The sequence below is a fragment of the Phaethon lepturus genome, unplaced genomic scaffold, assembly GCF_000687285.1.
Source record: "Phaethon lepturus isolate BGI_N335 unplaced genomic scaffold, ASM68728v1 scaffold35231, whole genome shotgun sequence".
NCBI classification, from domain to species: Eukaryota; Metazoa; Chordata; class Aves; order Phaethontiformes; family Phaethontidae; genus Phaethon; species Phaethon lepturus.
In genome coordinates, this window is record NW_010517572.1 from 1 (window position 1) to 1248 (window position 1248).

Sequence of the window (1248 nt, forward strand, 5' to 3'; positions counted from 1 at the left end):
ATATATACTGGGAATTTGCAGAAACGAATTGGTGCCGCGGTCTTTCCGCGGGCACCGCCCGGCAGCATCCCTGGGCTGGATCCTGCCCTGAGGTGGCGGCCCAGCAGGTGCCTCCCCCTGGCCGGGGAAACGGGAGGTCGTTGGCCATCTAGGACCCCCCGGTTCTGCTGGGCAGCGCTCAGCTGCCCCCCGCCCTCGGCCTCTTCAGCGCTCCCTTCCCCCGGGATCACCGCAAGGGTTGCGTCAGGCACCGGCTCCGCAGCTCCCGGTTTGCCGGATTGGTCCTTCTCCTGTCTGCTAAAAGATAAAAGTAAGGCAGGGAAAGGCTTGCAAAGCTCGGGTGCTGCTCGGCGCTGCCTTTAGACGCGGTTTGCAATTCTTGTTTCCGCAAGGAGAGAATCTATTTGTGAGTGTCCAAAAAGGGCCATCGGTTTCCATGTCCATGAGGACATCTCACTCAGAAAGGGCGAAACAGTCTGCCCTTAATGATTTAGAGATGGTGACTTTGGATCAATTTTTTAAAAAGCTCGAATAAACAATTTTTTATTTTTATTTAATTGGAAAAATATATCCTGGCACACCCGTGCCTCTTCCCTGCTCTCCATCCGCTATAGGGAAAGGCTGCTATTCACTCCCTGTCCTAAGGACAAAAAGTCTCCCGTGTGACAATAAACCAGAGGCTCCTCAGCAATTTAACACGAAGTAGATAGCGGAGGTGTCAACACGTCTTTGTTCTGTCCGGCATTTATTTTCCTGCTTGTTGAACTGTAACTATTAGAAACTGCACGAAGGTGAAATTCGTCTTAAGCAACACTTTTACTTTTTTTTTTTTTTTACAAGCACCAAAAAAAAAAAAAAAGGTAATATCTTGTTAAAATGTGTCTGTTGTTATCGTTGTTGGTGTTGTTATTGGTGGTGTTATTACGTTTTATTCCAACATGGTCACAAATTATGGCAGTGTATTCTTTGGGCTATTTTAAAACAGAATTAAATAAAAAATTCCTGTTTTGGAAGAAACTACCACCCAGCCCAGTGTCCATGTTTTTTAAATTTTCAGTTGACAGAAATCCAAGCAAAAGCAATGATGCTACCTCCTTCTGAAATACCTGAAAGAGGAGGCGGGGGCGGGGAGGGGGGGCTGGCTTGTGAAAGAAATACTCCAGAAGGAAGAGGGAACAGCATGAAGGACATAGAAATGCAAAGATTAGGAGTGGGGAAGGAAACACAAAACCCAACGATAGAGGGAAA